Below are 20,021 nucleotides of genomic sequence, written 5' to 3'. Positions count from 1 at the left end.
TATCTCTAAGGGAACAAAGAAGCCGGTGACTCTCAAACCAGTAGGAAATAATTAACAGCTAATTGAACATCTAGCTGTAATTGAATCTTGAATCAGGGGGTTGGTTTCCAAGTCAACAGTAAAACAAATGGAGAAAATAAATATACAAGTCAGGAAAGAACATTCTGCAACTCATAATAAATGTCTCTAAGTTCAAAGAGGGCAGATATTCATCACCAAACACAGGCAAATGGGAAAATGTAGCTAGACAGCTCAGCAAACAAGTTAGGGAATCTTTAAGGGAGAGCTAGAGACAGACCTATAACCAGATTACTCTTAGTTAATCGTTACCCTTTGTTAATTGTGCTAGATTGTAACTCTGGAGTATCCAGCTAATAGAAAAATGGAGGAGGCAGGGGCTACTCACATTAGAATAAAACCAGTTTGCTATGTCTGCCTCAGTGTGCATGTTCCTGGCTGTGCCCAGCTCTGCAGACCTGTGAATAAACAAACACCTCATTTTCTGAAGTCCTGTATCTTTGTGCTTTTATTGTGAATGTTTCTCACACATCCAACCCAGAACCTCTTATTGTCTCTTTTTTCTTTTTCTTTTCCATTGTGGTTGACATTCAAACTTATTTTATATTAGTTTCAGGTGTATTAGTAACATTTTGTTTTATTTTTCCATCAGATTTTTGTTTAATTACAGTTTACTTTTAATTGTATTTTATATTGGTTTTAGGTGTAAAGCATAATGTTTACAAAATCATATACTTTACAGAGTGTTTCCCCTGATATTTCCAGTACCCACCAAGCACCATACATAGTTATTACAATATTATTGACTATGTTCCTCAACTGTACTTTATATCCCCATGAGTATTTTGTAACTACCAATTTGTACTTCTTAATCCTTTTAACCCCCTCTCCTCTGGCAACCATTAGTCTGCTCTCCATGTCTATGAGTCAGTTCCAAGTTTGTCTGTTGACTTTTTTTTAGATTCCACATATAAATCAAATCATATTGTATTTGTCTTTCACTGACTGATATTTCACTGAGCATAATATCCTCAAGGTCCATCCATGCTGTCCCAAAATGCTAGGATTTATTTTAAGGCCAAATAATATTTCATTGTATATATGTACCACTGCTTTTTAATCTACTTGTCTATTGATGGGCACTTTGGTTTCTTCCATATCTTGGCTATTGTAAGTAATGTTGCATTGAACATAAGGGTGCATATAATATTTCAAATTAGTGCTTTGAGTTTTTTTTGGATAAATCCACAGATGTGGAATCTCTGGGTCATGAGGAATTTCCATTTTTTAAGTTTTTGTGGAACCTCCTTACTGTTTTCCATGGTGCCTTGCACCAATATGCATTCCCACAAACTGTACCTGATGGTCCCTTTTTTTACACATGCTTGCCAACACTTGTCATTTGTGAATTTATTGATGATAGCCATTCTGGCAGATATGAGATGATATCTCACTGTGGATTTAATTTGCATTTCTCTGATTAGTGCCATTGAACATCTTTTCATGTCTATTGGCCTTCTATATGTCCTCATTTGATAAGGATCTATTCAGATTCTCTGCCCATTTTTTAATTGGATTGTGTTTTTTTTGGGGGGGGGTAGGTGTTGGGTAGTATGGGTTCTTTGTAAATTTTGGATTTAACTAATCAGCAGATGTGTCATTGGCAAATATATCTTCTCATTCAGAGGTTGTCCTTTCATTTTGTTGATTTTTTTTCTGGGCAAAATCTTTTAGTTTGATATAGTCTCATTTGTTATTTTTTCTTTTGTTTCCCTTGCCTGAGGAGATATATCAGAAAAAATATATATTGCTAAGAGAAATGTCTGAGATTTACTGCCTATTTCCTTTTAGGAGTTTTATGGTTTTGAGTCTTACATTTAAGTTTTTAATCCATTTTTAGTTTACTTTTGTATATGGTATAAGAAGGTGATCTAGTTCCATTTTTTCCCAGTAAAATTTTTAAACATAAAATATACATTTATTCTGATTTTGCTCTTGTTTGTATCCACTAAGAATAATAGAAATTCATCAAAATCAAAACCAAAAATGTACAAAGATTTATAAAGTTAACCTGAGTATAATAGAGTTTTTAAACTTGAAATTTTAATCCAAGAAGTAGCCATTTCATATTCATTCTGAGGATCTGATCACCCAACTTAAATTTGCCCCCAATGATTTTCCATGTCATCTTGTTTTATTTTTCTTCATTGACCTATTTTCTAAGTTAAATCTTACTGTTATTTCATTTGTGTCATTTAGTATTATGTCTGTCCCCAGGTCTAGAAAATAAACTCCAAGGAACAGTGACCTGTGTTCCTAATACTGACAATGTTGTCTAACATATACTAAGAATTCAGAAAGTATTAAGTTAATGTTGGTGTATGTGACATTTCTCAAAATGTATACATGAGTATTATCAAGACATATAACAGTTATTTGTTCCAGTCGATATATCTTATATGTTACTCATGGTGGTATTCAATCTATATTAGCATATCAAGGGCTGTTTAGAATCTTAAAGTGAAGTGAATTTTTTAACTGTGCCAGTCAGGGCATTTTTCAAACCTTGTGTGAAATATTTTCTTAGAGTAAAAGGCTGGAGACTTGCCCAAAATGAGCAGTCTGAAAAATAAATTCTAAAGTAATTATGGCAAACTCAACAAAGCATACAAGAGTTCACAGATGGTGGGAATGTTTGGTGAAAGTGGCTTTTCAAACCCTTAATTCCTCATGGAAGACACAATTGGGTTGCTGGTTGTGATGTTTTACCAACCCTGGAAGAGGTCCTTCAGGTCACTGGAAACTCAGAATGGATATTTTCAAACCTCTAGCATACAAAACATGTCATCATGAAACCTCAGCATAATTACCTTATGCAGTGGCAAAAACTACATTTTACAAACTGTATCTCCTGGATCTCACCTCTGGGTTTGTGATAGAAATGCTTCCAATGGCCTATATTATAAGTATGATCAGGCATCAAAAATCATGGAGATCTACTGACCTTCTAATGTGACAGCAGTCCCAGGATATGTAAATTGTTTCTGAGCGATGTCTTGCAGGGAACAACCATACTTGACCATACTAGGCCTATTGGCCTCCTCCACCAAGGAAACAGTTTAAAAGACAATACCGCCTTTAATCTTCCAGGGAACTAGTATTACACGTAGATGTTTTAGAAACACTAAGCTAGGCTATGCAATAAGTGTGTACACATTAACTGAGTATTTTTATTGAAAATGTATTCTATGTAACAGTTGGGTGAAAATACATTGACAATGTTTTAATTTTCATGTATGTATTTTGTTTTCCTGTAAATCTAGTCAATGTCAGCTAACTTGACATTTTTCAGACCATTCCAACCTAGAAGCAAAACTTGGGTCACTCGTGATTATTTCAGAAAAAATAATGTCCAAAATGTACCAAACTTTGTATTTTGTGCAATTTTCCTTTTGATATTGTAAAGTTGAACAACTTTATCACTTCCTGTCACTGCGGTACAGAAAGGAGAAAACTTTCTTCCTCCACCTTTAAATTGGCATAAATGTCCCTGCTCCATTAATAAAATTACAGAGGCTATTTTCCTCTACATATTTATGGCAACCTTTCTGACCCATGGGCCAGAGTGTTCGGGGAAATGGCATAACTCTATCTCTTTCCATCAGTTAATGAGTGTGACCTTGTTGCGGAGGCAGAATGCTTCTAGGAGCTATTTCTCTAGCTTTTAGCCACAAATAATGGAGGCAACAGAAGGTTTTGCATCATTACTGAAAACTCCTCTAGACTGATGCAGCATGCTGGTTGTTTCAATAAGAGCTGCAGTGAATGACTCTCAGAAATCACCTACTGCCAAAAGCATATAGATGGCCAAGGCTGAAGCATAAGCCACCACAAAGAGATGAAGAGATTCCTTTCAAAGATGTAGATAGCAATGTACTGGGAACTTTTCTTCTTTTCATCTTGCTGAGGGATCTATATAGAGCTGTATACTTGTTTTTAAAAATGTTTGGTTTACTGGGAAGAGGGAAAAATACAATTCTCTATAGTCTCCTTGCATCAAATCATAAATTGTTTTGAAGTTGTCATGCTCCTTTGCAGATCATATAAATGTCCAAAATACATGTTGGTTTTTGGTCCATAAGCACAGAGATACTGATTCTGACTCTGGCCTCAGCATGTTTACTTATTTTATTATTTCTCAAAATAGGATTGAAAAACTGAAAAAAAAAAGTTTAAAAGGTTGTCAGTGGCTGGTGGAAAAAATTTATTTTGGAATAACTCTTGTAATTCTCCAAGTTAAAATTTATAATTTTTTGTTTCCATTCAGAATACCATCATTCCAAATCTTCATTTCTATAACTCTAACCACCTGATAAAAATATGCACACAATGTAGGAAATAAATGTTTAAATTGATTGTTATTGGAATGAGAGAGAATTTCAATGAATTTCAGCTTATCTAACATTTCTATTTTGTCCTAAAAGGTAATGTTTTCTTTAATTAATGATTTTCATGTTTCTGTCTTCATATGGTACTTTCTATATAATCTTTCATATAGTTAAATAGTGATTTGATCATGATTGATTTTAGTTGCAGTAACAGGAAATATTAAAATTACTAGTAACTGAACAAAACATAAATACCTATTTCTCATGTAAATATCCAGAAGTACTTGATCCAGAGCTGGTAAACTGGCTTTGTTTCTCGGGACCTAAGCTTCTTCCAAGTCACTATTGTGACACACTTAGTGTGTTTCCCTAGACTTTAAAGTCCAAAATGATTTCTGTGTTCCAGGAGACAGGATGAAGGAAAGATCAAACATACGGTACAAGGATTAGTTTCAGTTGTCTGTTCAAGTAAATACTGTGGAGCTGCCATGTCAACACATCCTCTTTTAATCCAGTGGCCAAAATTTAGTCACATAGACACAGCATGTGATTTTGAAAGATAGTTGCACACAGTAAGAAGTAAGTCTTTAACTCAGTCTTCCCCATAGTAGGAACAGTGCTTCAAAGAGTAAATACTCAATAAATATTCATTAATTAAAATAATAAAATTAAAAATTAAACTACTTTCTATCTTGATGAAATAGGGATCAGAATTTTTGGAAAAAAATTCTGAAAATGAAGCAAAATCTAAGACTTCAAACCCCAAAGAATGATCTTCTCGAAAAGCTAATATGGTATTGATACTCACTCTGGTGTCTTTGTGTCTGTTTCCCAGAGATTTCATAAAAATAGTTTGACAATTCTCAGTCAGGTTCATTTTGGCACATTTTAGATATCAGGAAGACATTTCAGAAAGAAATAAATTGAACATCCCTAAACTATTCTGTCTGTAGGCAGCTTTGTCTTAATTAAAAATCCATTAAGAACAGCAAGTCAGTCTGAGTGCTTCCTTGAATACAGTTAAACAGCAGGCTTCTATCTACTAGAGGAGTGGTAAGTTCTTAAGTGAGCAGGAATTGGCTTTACAAGCACTACACTGAGGGTGTTTTGATGCTCATTGAATTTAAAACTGGGGGCATGAAGCCTCTTCTTGTAAATACCAGCTGCTTTGACTTTGATTAGGTTGTGCCATGGTAAATGCAGCTGCATAGTATATTACTTCACACTTCCTTTTAAAAGTTACCAATAAAATAATTGTAAGAAATGGCTTAGTTTCCCATACTTTATTTTCACCCAGGAACTTGCTGAGAAAACTCAAAAGCTTATTTAGCTTCATTTGCTCATATTTCCAATGAACAGTATTTTAGTATTCATCTGAATTATTTCCCTGAAGGAAAAATCCATGTATCGAATACCCTATAAAAGTCTGAAGCAATCTAAATTAGAACAAGGTGAAAATCAGGTGCCATCGTTTGCAAAATGCTTGGAAGCACTGAATGATTTTCTGTCACAGAAAGCCTAACTGCATTTAAGCAATTGTTCTTAATTGGAGAAAGACTGGTTATGTTAGTCTTGGTCGACAGTGCTCAGGAGACGGAATCAATTTGTTGACAAGAATAGCAGGGCTTTAAAAAAAAGATATTAAGCTTTGGATACTTGCTGCATAGATATTTCACAGCTAGGACTACTCTCCCTGAGAAGGACTTTGCTGTCTATGCTGCTGATCACTCTCTAAATGGAAAAAGTAAATCCCTGGGGTGACTAGCTTATTAAGATGCTGATGGCGCTGCATTTTAGGAGGGCTCCATGGCCATTCTGAAATAAGAACCTGAGAATTTCTGTAAGTAGAATCCCTGTATACATAGGGTATCTTATAGTTGAGTCTACAAAGGAGTAGATCCGGTTCTTTCCAGAGGGCATGTTTCTACAGGGTTATCCACAAAGGACTAGGTGAGAGTGAAAGGCTGCCACCACTGTCTGCCTTAGCTATGCAATGATCTGTTCATTCAACAAACATCTTCATGACCAGGAACTGTGAAGAGAAAAGAGATGAACAAGGCAGAGAATTTTTAACTCTTTTCAGAAAAGCGTATTATTATAACATACAGTGAATGTGCTAACAGGGATATACTCAACGTATTACAGCAGTGCAGAGAAGAAACACAGAGGAGGCATGACTGAGCTTTGGGTGTTGAATTGGTAGGTTAGAAAATTCTTTCAAAAAGTAGCATTTTATGTTAGTCTCAAAAAGAATGAGACACAATTATTGGACAAAAGTAGAAGTGAAGTTGAAGTAGAAGAAATGGCATGACTAAAGTTGGGGAGCAGAAAACACAAGAAAAGCATCATTGTAAAGCAGAGAGTGAAAATGAAGAAAGATGAAACCAGCAAGTTAGTCCACATCCTTCATTTCTGTGTACCACATTAGAGGCTGTGTGGCTTGTTCAGCTGTCTTGATACTTAAATGAATTCAGAGCAGAGGCATGTTCACGCTCATTTTCATTAGTTTTATCTTTCATTGGCATGAACAATTTTAAAGCCTTGTACTATTCTGATTCTGTGAAATAAAATGTCTGAATGCTTTATAAAATCAAGTTTCCCTGTGTCGTGGAACCAATACAGATTCTTCTTGTCCAGCAACCAGAAAAATATGTGAGGTAAAGTTGGGATGTCTGACATGACTTTATTGCAGATATTACAGCCTTCATGCTTGCCCTGCCTGCCCTGCACTGTGGGTGTGTGCTGAACCACCAGCCGACTGCCAACTGCACTCCAGCCGCTCACCATGTGAATCCCTTGTTGCTCGCCACACAAACACTCCTGTAGGGGTTCCTGCCCCTTATATATTATGCATAGACAAAGCCAGTTACTAGCCAAAATATTATATCAATGCTTATATAACTGCAAGTGCACTGTGCATGTGAATCTAATTGTTACCTGTAAGTAGTCTACACCTGCACATCTGGGGTGAGGGAGCCTGACTGACTCTACTGTCCTCACACTCCTCCCCTTCGGGCTTCCTCACCTTATAATTTATATGAAATTGATCGTCTGCGAAGTTCTCTTGGTGAGGTGGGCTGAGTCCTGTACCCATAAACCACAATAGCAATAAAGGCTACAACATAAATATGTACCCATTCCACTAGGGTGTAAGTTTCCACCCTAGGAGTGAAAAGAAAAAGCAGTTACTGGAACCACCATTGGCAAGTCCCTCCCTTCAGGCAATATCCATGCAAGTTTCTGATCTGTTGACAACACAGTGGCAGGCAGAGGGGGCCTCCCCAGGAGCACATACCACACCTTCTGCACTTCAACTGGGGGCTCTGCATCTACTTGCAGTAGGAGGGGGGAACTCATAATAGGCCACAGAGAAATTACAAAGGAACCACGGAGGAGTGTCTCATGGCCAACTGGCACTGGATGAGTTACTTGTAACACTGGAGGCCACTCTCCGATTACCCACGACACTATCTGCAAGTCTTTCTCTACTCCCTGTCTCCAAGAAGCAACAAGTGTCAGCCAATGCAAGTGGGGAGCCTTTATCTCTCAACGCCAGGTCCAAGTAGCTGTCTGGCCCTCCTTTAGGGTCTCCAGTGCAGGCAACAAAATGTTCCCTTGTCCTTCTATGACTGGCTAAAGAAAGACCTTTTTGGTCTGCACCTGTAGCTGGATAAGAGCAGAGGGCCAGTGGAGCAGCGCTTCCACTGGAGCTGGCCCGCCCCTCTTCTCATTCAGAGTCCAGAGTACAGTCTACAGGCATTTGGTCTAGTCCCTCAAATTGGTAGTGGCAGCTGTGATCCGTAGGCCTTGCTTCAGCAAGCCATTATACCATTCAATCATCCCTGCAGCCTGGGGGTGATAGACCACATGAAATTTCTAGTCTATGTATATGTCATTGACCCACTATTTCACCTGGGTCCCAGTGAAATGCATTTCCTGACCACTTTCAATAAGCAGGGGCCACCCACAAGCAGCACACAGGTGTTCAGGGATAGCAGTACTGCTTTCTGATCTGGGTGACATGCTAGGTTTGCAGCCAGCAGTTTGGTGGCCATGTCCACACATGTGATTGCATACTTAGACCCTTCCAAGCTGGCCACTGGTCCAATCACATCAATCTGCCACTGAGTCAATGGTACTCGTCCTCCCACCACCTGTCCAGAAGTTCCTGCAGGCCTCCAGGAATGCTCTCAGGAATAGACAACACAAGTCCCACAAGCTTACTGCACCTCTGCTAAGGTGACAGGTAGTCCCCATGACTTCACAGTTGACCACATAGTCTTTTGCCCAATATGCAAAAGATGTTGATGCAACCATTGAACAACTTCCCTCCTTGATGGGCTGCTAGGCACTGTTTCTAGCCATCACACCTTGGCTAGAGTGTTGGCCTCATTTCCAGGGAAAGCTAGGGGCACATGCCCAGTTACATGGTATACAGTGAAATGTTTCTGGTGACCTAGTTCCGATTGGTCTTGCCACAAGGCCTGTCCCCACAAAGGCCTGTGCATAACCATCCATTTGTTAGCATGCCATGTAGAGATCCACAAAGTCGTGCTTTGCCACACTGCCCAATTATCTGTACAAACAGTCAAATGTACTGCCTCATTAGCAACCATGAGCCATACGGCTTTCAGTTCTGCCCATTGGCTACTCCAACCAACTCCAGTATCAAATAAGATAGTGTCTGTCTCTGGCTGGATTGTCACAGCAGTCCACACAGCCCGTTGGCCTCTGCTAGACCCATTCATGTACCACGCATCTGCAGTGACAGGTGCCTTTCCCTCATGGAAAGGACTGGGTTCCATTTCTTCCACTGTGAAAGGAGAAGTAGCCCTTTCAGCTACCTAGGTAACAGGGCCTAATACCTCTTGCAACTCAGCTCACAAAAGGTAGTGGAGAGAGTGTTCCTCTGCTGCAGATAAGCCCTCCAATTGGCAAGTGTGGGAGTCTGAGATGTCCCACTTCATGACTTATCCATCCAATCTCAAACCCATCCCATGATAGGATATGTGGTTTTCACCATTACAGGGGCAGTTCCAGCCTCAGTGGCTATCAGAGCAGCATACACTGCCACCAGTTGCTTCTCAGTTAAGGAGTACCAGACTTCCTCTCCTTTGCACACTGGGACCAAAACCCTAAGGGTTGCCATAGCTGTTAAGAATGCTGTCAGAGGCCCCATCCAAAGCCCTCCTGTGACATATGCACATCCAGTTCACAGGGCCTATTAGGATCTACAGTATGAAAACTTGAGTGCACTTATAATGCATTTTGCCCCCTGGAATGTTTGTTCTGCAGTTGAGGTCCAGGCCCACTTCACCCCTTTCCTTACTAAAGCATAGAAGGAACAAATTGCCTGAGCTAGATGTGGTACAAACACCCTCCAGTACCCAAGGAAACTTACAAATGCTTGGAGTTGCTTCACTGTGGTGGGGGCAGGGTATGTCTGAATTTTATCTATAACAGCATCGGGGATAACTTTTTTCTTACCTAACCAGACAACAACCCCAGAATTTGACAGATAATCCAGGCCCTTGTAGCTTGGCCTTGTTGATTGCCCAGCCACATTTCTTCAGATATGACAGCACTTGTGGTACCACTTTCTCTAGTTCTATAAGAGAATCAGTGGTTAACAGAATGTCATCAATATAGTGGGAGAGGTGCACTTCAGCAGGCCATAATCATTTGGCCAGGTCCTCTGCCACAAGCCTGTGACAATGGTTGGGCTATGCAAATACCTCTATAGAAACACCATAAAAGTCCATTGCTGGCTCTCCCAGGTAAAGGCAAGCTGAACTTGGCTCTCTGCAGCAATATCAATGGAGAAGAAAGCATTGGCCAAGTCAGCTACAAAATGATAAGTTCCCAATTCATTAGTTAATTGGTCCATCAAGTCTGTCACTGCATGTATCAGAGGAATAACCTTATTCACCTCCTGATAATCCTCAGTCATTCTCCATGTGCCATCTGGCTTGCACCCTGGCCATACAAGGGAATTATAGGGGCTATGGGCCTCTCTGATGAATCCCACCTTCTCTAGGTCCCCTAGAGTGGCTGTGATTTCCTTATGCCCTCTGGGCAATTGGTACTGCTTGGTCACTGTCACCTGTGTGGATGCTGGCAGCTCCACTGGAGGGTGCTCAGCATCCCCCCTTACTACTGTTTTTACTACCCACACATGTAAGCAGAACTCCCCTAGAGAGGTCTTGATTTACTGCCCCTGGAGTGCATCTATGCCCAGAACGTACTCAGGGATGGGAGACACATAAACAGTATACTCAAGTGGGGGCAGGCACCCAATCCCTAGTGAAAGTCGCATAGCCTGCACTTTCACACTGCACCCCGCACAACCATTTATATGGGCCTCAGGCCCTGGGAACTTCTCAGGGTTCCCATACAGGAGGGTGTATTCCACTTCTATAACTACTAGGACTAGGATCCTCTGGACACTTGCGGGGTACCAGTGGATCTCCCCCTCCACGCATGGCCTCTGGTCCCCATTTTTCCCCCCCTGGATAAGTCCCTTGACTCCCAACCTTCAAATTTCCAAAGGATATTGTTCTCCTCTTGGGAGGCTGCTGGCACTGCCAAGTGGTCCTCCAGGTGTATTGTGCAAACCTCCCAAGAGACAGCCTCAGACTGCTTCACTTTCTTGTTCTTCTGAAGTTTCTGGAAATGCTGATCGGCCCGCAACTGCTTCCACAGTTCCAAGAGATAAGCATTAGGTTTCCTGTTAATCTTGTTGCTGTCAACTCCGGCTCCTAGGAGATCCGCCCACATCTGTGTGTGGGTGACCTGGGTGAGCTTGCCTTTCACCTGAGGGGAGGGAGCCTGAGACACATCTTAAACCCGCTTTCAGGTGCACCAGCTCTCCGCCTCTCCCAGGCTTGCTACCATTGTAGTGACATCATTAATGTGGCACCCGACATATGGGGACAGAATTACTATAAGAGACCTGAAAGAAGCTGGTGGGGCATGCTGCAACAGAGTGTCCCTCATCTCCATGGTGAACATCTCATCGTCTGATCCACGAGTGTTCATATTAGATATTGCCTGGTGCATGCCCGATTCCTGCAAGATCTGCACCAGGTCCACGTAGGCTTGCCAGCTACTTACAGTGTCTGGCACATCTCCTGCATTGGCCCAAACTGTCCAGACCACGACCATCACCCAGTCTAAAAGAGAATGGGATCCCTACCCTGGCCCATGGTGGTGCCAGTTCTGCCGCCACTGGTACAGGGAGGGCTATGTTGTGATAGACGCCATTTTCTCCATCTCATTATTGGTGCATATTATGCTATTTATCCCTTCGTCCCACAAGAGGAGAAGCCAAGCAACTAGCAGTTCTCCAGCCTTTTGACAGAACTGCTTTCCGAGATTGACTAGTTCAGCCTGGGTGCATGGGCGATACGTGATGTGCTCCACCATCTGGGGAGGGCCTGCCTGGCTGCCCCCTGGTGCCATGGGCTGCTGGGATTTAATCTTCCGCACTACAACAGGGTGGGCGCCTAGGGAAGTCAGCTCCTCCTTCTCGTCTTCCTGCTCTGGAGATTTGATGATTAGAATTGGTGAGGCGGAGCACTGAACCATCTTTCGAGTGAGGTCATCTTCAAGTGCCTGAACTTGAGCCTCCAGAGCATCGCTCCTCTCCTTGAAGCTCCAAAACATGTCGTCCCCTGGGGCTGTGGTATCCGTTGCCATGTCCGTTTATGTCCAGGTCCCATCTCCGGTTCATAGGGTTGCAAGGGAGATTCAACCCACTGAAGCCCCTGCCGCCCTCGCGCTTAACTTCCCTAGGCTCTCGTTCACCTCCCACCCGGCTTTCTCTACCATTTTGGGAGCGCTACTGACCTCAGACCAGTCCCCTGGGGGAGCCCAAGCTGCAAGGGGACCTGCCACTGAGTGCCATGCACTGGTGCAGGCCACCCTTCCATGTACCCCATGGATGTGAATCGTATACCAGATTGCTTTGGATCCTGCCTACTATGCCAATTGTCGTGGAACCAATGCAGATTCTTCTTGTCTGACAACTGGAAAAATATGCAAGGTAAAGTTGGGATGTCTGACATTCTTTTATTGCCAATATTACAGTCTTCATGCTTGCCCTCTGCCGTGGGCACGCACTAAGCCACCAGCCGACTGCTAACTGCGCTCCCACCACTCTCCATGCAAACACTCCTCTGGGGACTCCACCCGTTATATACTATGCATAGACGAAGCCAGCTACTAGCCAACATGTAACATCAATGCTTATATAACTGTGAGTGTGCTGCACATGTACATTTAATTATTATCTCTAAGCAGCCCATGCCTGGGCATCTGGGATGAGAGAGCCTGACAAACTCTATGGCCCTCACACCCTGATTTCAAGAGTACTTCTATAACCATCAACAACCATTCAACAGTCACTCAGATTGTTGATTCAAAAAAATACAGTTACCAGAATGAAATTTTGCCCCAGATGTGGCAACTCAGCAGTCTTCCTAACTCAGTGTGGGATGGAGGGTTTGTGGAGTAAGAAGTCAGGGCAGAGAAGTTAAAAAACATTGGTGTCTCCCTATTTTTTCCTCAAAATATTTACATTTGTGAGTGGTAGTGGAGGGCAACATACTAAAACTTTGTTTAGTGATTTAAAGGTTTCTAGTACTTTCACATGTATCATTTCATAACCATTTTATTAAAAAGACTGGGAAATTTTAGCACAACTTAAATTATCTTCATTGGTTTCCTTATCCAGGTTAATATTGATTTTTTTTTTTTAACCTGGAACTTCATACAAGAAAAACCTACTTACACCAAACATAGATTAGTCATGTAGACAATAAGTCTCTAAGGGTCTTTGGTTCAATCCCCAGTCAGGCCACAAGCCTGGGTTGCAGGCCAGGTCCCCAGTTGGGGGTGTGCATGAGGCAACCACACATTGATGTTTCTCTCCTTCTCTTTCTCCCTCCCTTCCCCTCTCTCTAAAAATAAATTTAAAATATATCTTTTAAAAAAGAAAATAGGTCTCTAAAATTTTTTTAATAGTAAAGTGTTCCCCAAATTTGACTATTCAAATCACCTAGGTAGCTTATTAAAAATAAAAATATCAAATTTTACTCTTAGAGACTGATTTGCTAAATCTGTAATCCAGTCATAAAATGTATATTTTCAACTCAGGTGAATAAACCAGACTTTACTTGAGAAATACTGGCCTAGAGTCTGTAGTCCACAGTAATAGCAAGTTCCAACCAAGTCCCCTGCTCTAACTTGGACTTCTCTCCATTTCTAATTAAATTCAAGCTAGCTAATTAATTCAATAGTTTGGAATGAACTAGCTTTATTTGCCCACAAAGTCTTTCTTGGTGAAGAGTTTAAGAAAGAAATAGACCTTGTTTCTAATCTCAGGTTTGTAATAAATTAGTTCCATGGCCTTAAAACATATCACTTCACTACTCTACACTTCAGTATGTTTGAGAAGAAGTTAAATATATTGTATAGGAGGGGCCATGGATCTCCTTCCTTTACAGCCAACCAAGAGAACATGGTTATGACAAGCACACACATTCCTCTTCAACAGGAGGAGAAGCTGTTTCAGAGGGAACTGTTCATCTGGGGCTTTATAATACAGGATCGATGAAAGGGAGGATAAGGCAGAACCTGAAAGGTCAGGGAAGAGGGATGTTGCAGTAGGGCTTGTCAGCTCCTGGTGGGGAGAACCCAGTCTGTACTGTTCACAGCTTTAACCACAGTGCCTATCCCAATATTTGGCATAAGCTCGGGATATATTTGTTGAGTAAACAGATAGATGAGGCTAATTTGTTTTAATATTTTTGTAGCTGCTATGAATAGTTTCAAAATAAGAGATTCCTTCCTTCAAGTTAAGCTTTGATTCCAAGAGAAAGTAATTACAATCATGCTAATAAGCTTACTATGAGGAAATAAAACCATTGTAAAGTTGTCATCCAGAGTTTAAAAAAAAAGATCTAAATGGGTACTCGAAGGTTATTTAGGAAAAATTACTTATTTGCGATTTCATCCAGGATCAATTCTAATTTCCCAAATTAATTATAACATACAGATAAACTTGAAATTAAGTGTCTTTCTTAAAATTTATTATTTTTTTCCAATTAATTAGTAAGTTAATGCTTGTTAAACACTAAATGCCAGAGTTTTAGAAGAAACCTTTGTTGTTCTGTTAGTGTAAATTAAGACTCAAATTAGTATCCAGTTGATGTTTGAATGGACAAGCAAAGTTCTTCAACCTGGCCAATGCCTACATATGGACAAGATGTATCCTGCACAAGAACACCCAAAAAAGAGAATGGGGGGACACAGGGTTGACCAAATTCTGGTCTTGTACCCAGGCACAAAGTTCTGTCAACAGGGAGGAAATTTACCTTTGTCTAATTTAGCCTTACAATAGCACTGGTCTTTATAAGTGTTTTATATTCTCCAGCTATCTGGCCTGAGAAGAATCAGTTTATTTGCAATGTACATCTTAACAGGAGCTTAAAGGCATGAAAGAGTGTAAAGTTATAAAAATCTCCTTAATAAATATTTTAATTAAGTAAAAGATTAAGAGACTTATTTTATAATACTTATTGTTGTGTTTCACAAATAATAAAAAGTTGGTAAAGGGTCAAACAATTTAATTTTATGTTATTTTTAATACAACAGAAGTGCTCACATTTGGGGAAAATAGACGGCTTCTTTTAGCATTAAATAAAAAGCTAAATTATGTTTTTATATGCAGATAAATGTGAATGGATAAAACTAACCTTTCATTTGTTAAAAAGGTAAAAAGATTTTCATACTTGGTATAGTACAAATATAAAAATGTAAAATAGAATTTTGTTGATGTTTTATTATGGTTATTTGATGATTATATTTTGCATAGAGAACAGAAACTTATTCAAAAGAAAACATAATTAGATATATTTAGGTATAATTTAACAAATATATGTGAAAAGATAATGCTTTAAAAAGTCTTCAAACCTTCATCCAATTACTGAGATATATGTGTAAAAGATTAGAGTTTATTAAAATACTTAATTTGAGAATTTATATATTAGCACATAATACAATGTTAAAACTTACATTTTTAGGAATATTATGTTTATTTTCTTCACCAAAAGATTCTAGCTAAATTTTTTTTAGCAATTATTTATATAAAATTTCAAATATGGAATTTCACCATCCGAAAACTCAAGTATGTTGTCAATGTTATGTTCTTAGTGAAACAACAGGAATTGAATGACAAAGTCACAGACTTTGGAATTAATTTGTAAATTATATTGTAAATATTTTTATTGCTTCTAAAGTGGATACATGAAACAGACATTTTCATACAATATAACAATTCTCAATGTAATTTGCATTAAAGTCTGTGTTGATTAGCATTCAGGCTCCAAAGGGATAAGGGCTGGAGATGTAAGGACTGGATTTATTATTTTTCAGCTTTGTTTATATAAAATTGACAAAATTAAAAGATGAAGTATTCAACATGATGATTTGATATACATATACCCTGAAGTACCAGTTTATGTTAGTGCTTTCTTTTATGTTTCACAAACCCACATTTTTTTCCCAATTTCAACTAATACCATTTTCACCTTCGAATTTTTGTTTGTTTTTGTCTCACAAGAGAACTAAAAGATAAAGTGAGGGATAATCTCTTCAGGCTGCCACTGGTAGTGAAGGTGAGCTTCAACACCTCAGGTTCTGTGTTGCTTCACAGAAGACCAGGGACTTCTTCTAGATACCCGAGCTCATACCAAAACTTATGAAATGTAATCTGATCTGGGGCTTAAAAATCTGTAGAAAGTACATCTTTCTAGTACTAGAAAGTCTAGTACATCTCATTATAAGAGAAAAAATTCTTAGGCTGCTAATTTATTCATTCATGAATTAAATTATTTTGATATTTAATCAGGCCTTGTGCTAAACCTTGGGAATCAATTTTGAATAAGAAAGGCAAAATCCCTGTCCTCACAAAATTTGCACATTTTAGTGGTGAATGACAGATTATAAACAGGTAAACAAATAAATGACTATACAATTTCAAGTTATGCTGTGTGCTATGCCAATGCTCGCCAAACAGGGACCACCAGGAGCACACTCACATGAAGTTGGGTTTAAAGGTACTGGAGATCTTATTCTGGGGGAAATCATGAGGTTTCTCAATCATAGGGTGCAAATAGAGGCCTTATAGAGAACTCAAGCTTGTATTAAAAGAGTTGGAGAGTATTACAGAATTGTGGTTTTGTTCTGGCAGGGATGTTTTAAAACAATAAAGACAATTTTAGATTTCAGTTTTTATGCAGGAGGTAGAAGAAAAAAGCAAAGTAAAAGCGGTAGTGAAGAAGCATCAGTCGTTCAAGTTATATGGGAAAGGAGGATATTTAATCATTTTTGTGATTGGTAATGCTCTTGTTTTTGTTTTTGCTCAGATGTAATTACAAAGTGGTCTTGTTTATTGTCTTTTGCCATCACCGTTAGACTGATCCTGTCTGAAGTTTGAGTTCCATGAAATTGTTTATGTTTAACAGAAGAACACTACAGCAGGGCTGCCAGTGCCAGGCTAGCTCTCTGATGAAGACTGTCAGTGGCTGCTTTTTCTTTTTTTAATAAGAAAAATAAAGCAAATTAAATGGTTATATTGACTCAGAGATAAAGATTATTTGAGATAGGGTGTTTTTAAAAAGGCGTCGATTGATTGAAGGAGGAGAGGGGGTTCTGGGTAGATATGGGCAAAAAAAGAAAAAGTGGGGGCAATTGTAATACCATAAACAATAAAATAAAATAAAATTTTAAAGTAGAAAAGGCCTCATTTTACTTACATACATGTGCAGATATCTAAATAATGTGAAGAAATAAACCATGAAAAGGCATGGAGAAGATGGTAACAATTAAAATAATTGTTGATATGTTGTATCAGTAAGGCTGAAAAATGCAGTGTCTTAAACGTTAAAATTTCATTTTTCTATCAAGTAACAGTATGGTTGGTCCGGGATGGTGACACAGCTTTGTAGCACAAAGTAGCTAAAGGAGTTAAGCTCTCTCAATCAGTGCCATCTTCAAAAAGTGGTATCCACTTGTATGGTTAAAATAAATTCACATTTAAGACAAAAAAATTAGAATACAAATGTCAAAATTCAGGAAACATGGTTTCTCTCTAAGCTATAAAAGAGCCACAGGTTATGCACATTTTTTTCCACTCAATATCCGATGAGCTCCAACTGTCCTTCATGGTGACCAGGGAGGCTGGAAAGGCAGTCTCTAACTGGATGTCCTCTGTGCTCAGGAAAAAAGGATTTTCTGCTAGAGAGCCGTCCACAAAAGAGGGTTCAGCAGCTGGTAAGGCTAAAGCAAGCAGAAACAAGCTGGATGCATTAGAGGAATAACACAAGGCCAGTGTGAATGAAGGGAAATGAATAAAATTAAATAGAGAAGTAGGGAAATGCCAGATTTTTTTTTGAGGCCATCCAAGACAGAATTTGGGTTTTATTCAAAGTGCAATGGAAAGAAAAGACATTGTAGGATGTTTGAAAGGCCCTTATCTAATTTTAAAAATGTATTCTGCTATGTGAATGTAGATGGATAAGTATAATCAGGGGAGCAGCTAGGAAGACATCACCATAATCCCAGGGTGAGAACTGTGGCTTATGGCAGAAGTAGGTGGACACTGGCCGGGTAGCTAAGTTGATTAAAACATTGTCCTGATACCCATGGTTGCAGTTTGATTCCCAGTCAGGGTACATAAAAGAATCAACCAATGAATGCAAAAATAATTAGAACAACTAATTGATGTTTCTTTCTCTCTATCCTTCTCTCTGTCTTTCCCTCTCTCGCTTAAAAAAAAATCAATAAAAAAAGAAGTAGGTGGATATGAGCTGTATTTTGAGTGCAAAACTAACAAAAGTTCTGAATGGATGAAATGGCAGGTATGCATTAAAAGGAGGAGTTAAAAGTGATACTTGCTTTTCAGCCCGAGTAAGGTGTAGGAACATTTATTGACATGAGGAAGTGAAGGAGTAAACTTCAGAAAAGAATAGACTGTTTCTCTAATTGAAATGAACAGTTCCTCCACTGAAATGGAAGATTGAGGGGTAAATGCAGGATAGTGAGGAAAAGATACAGTTTTCTTATTACTACTTTAAATTTTTAGTGAAATAATTAGAAAGTCACCTGATGTGAGGAGAATGATGTGTTGTAACTCAAGAAAGGAGAGAAGGTATATAACCAACTTCAGTGAGAATTAGAGGCAAAATTTATTAGGCGAATGTAGGAGGAGTACTGAGCAGCACTAAAGACCCACTTGAGATCTGTGACCACAAATTTTAAGTACGACTTTTCAACAACGTTCAGTGCTTTCCTCCAGCTATGTTCAGCTTCTCAGGTAATGCCAGAACTGGGGAAGATTTCAGTTTAATTATATTTTCACAGGCTTACATAGTGCAGAACAGAAAGTTAAAAGTCACAATAATGTGATTTCAATTCAGACTAGAGAATCTAGGTCAAGTAAAGAACAAAGTGAGGGCATGAGTAGAAATTGAAGAATGAAAAATAAAGTGGGGCAGTGGATTAAATGTGATCATAAATGTTGCACTGGGAGTGTTAGATTATATGAACTGGAAAGAAAAGATGATGCCTAGAGAGTAGAGTGCTTAGCATTGATACTTTGGAGAGGCTTGATTTACTGGTAGTGAAGTTCTGTGGTATGAGTACGGACATGAATGGATGAGATGGAATGGATACAATGTCTATTATTGGAAGTGAAGATGTCAGGGACTGAGAAAGGAGATTATTGAATAGATCTTGCAAATATTTGTGGAAGTCCTCAAGGATAATAAATGAAGCAAAGAGTTACTTAGGAGATCGGCAGTTCTTCCAAACACAATGGGTTAATATGTGAAACTGTTATGCTATATAGTTTTTGAAGGAAAAAGAAAAATGGTATAGAACTCACCAGAAGAACTGTTAAATGTATGTTATGAATATGTTCGAGGTAACACTTTTCAGCATTTTACATATATCAGACTATTTTATCTTCTTCCATACCTCATCATTTCCCACATTTTTTAGTTGAGTAAACTGGTTAACTAAGTTTCCAATGTTACTAGTAAATAGTGGAGCTGAATCTGGGCACTCTAGACATTGTGAAATACTTTCTTTCTTAGGATCAATGATCTGGGTACCTTTTAATGTTGAAGCTGATAGGATGGTAAAAGATGGTGGGATGGTGGTTTTGAGAAGGCAAGATTTTAACAGGCAGACCCAGAGATCAGTTGGCTGCTCTTACGTACTACTGACTGAAGTTTAGCCTAGGGGACAGACAACCCATCAAAGGACATGGAGTTCAGAAGCCTTCTTAATTCCAGAACTACTTATACCCTGATATTGTCTCTCTTAGATGACATGGACTAGGCTGCAGCCCTGCGGGGAGAAGTCTTAGATGCTTGTAAGTGTGGAAGTCTAGGATGCCATCACTTATGGTGAAATGTGAGGACTGTGAGAGCTTATGAGTCCCACCATAAATATGGTCTCAAACATAATTTATGAGGAGTCATTCCAAGTATTCCTTTTGCCTCAAAAATTCCCTCCCAATTGGAAAAATATTAGTCACACATAGTTCTC

Source organism: Furipterus horrens, unplaced genomic scaffold, assembly GCF_987537825.1.
Source record: "Furipterus horrens unplaced genomic scaffold, mFurHor1.1.pri manual_scaffold_4, whole genome shotgun sequence".
NCBI classification, from domain to species: Eukaryota; Metazoa; Chordata; class Mammalia; order Chiroptera; family Furipteridae; genus Furipterus; species Furipterus horrens.
Note: the sequence above shows the minus strand (reverse complement) of the source record.